This window comes from Penaeus monodon, chromosome 30, assembly GCF_015228065.2.
Source record: "Penaeus monodon isolate SGIC_2016 chromosome 30, NSTDA_Pmon_1, whole genome shotgun sequence".
NCBI classification, from domain to species: Eukaryota; Metazoa; Arthropoda; class Malacostraca; order Decapoda; family Penaeidae; genus Penaeus; species Penaeus monodon.
In genome coordinates, this window is record NC_051415.1 from 7,469,422 (window position 1) to 7,469,655 (window position 234).

General features: G+C 31.2%; 1 protein-coding gene across 1 annotated transcript in view; it reads right to left on the bottom strand.

Annotated features, from left to right (window-relative positions):
• LOC119592499 (ras-related protein Rab-32B-like) overlaps positions 1-234 on the bottom strand; it is an 11,432-nt gene that overhangs the window by 3,571 nt on the left and 7,627 nt on the right. The window lies entirely within an intron of this gene.

Genomic DNA, 234 nt, shown 5'->3' on the forward strand with positions numbered 1-234 from the left:
GTTCACTGTGATTTAGCGCATTAATTTTGTTTACACAGAGATGACTCTACTAATACTTACTCTTGTGGAGCTGTCTACATGCTAAATTCACTGAATAAACCTACAGTGGACAGTACCAGTACTTGGTACCAATGGGTTAATCATACAATACCAGATTTAATTAAATGAAGTAAACAATACTTTTACCAAATTTTATTAACACATATGTATTAAACAAATGGTGTATATATACTG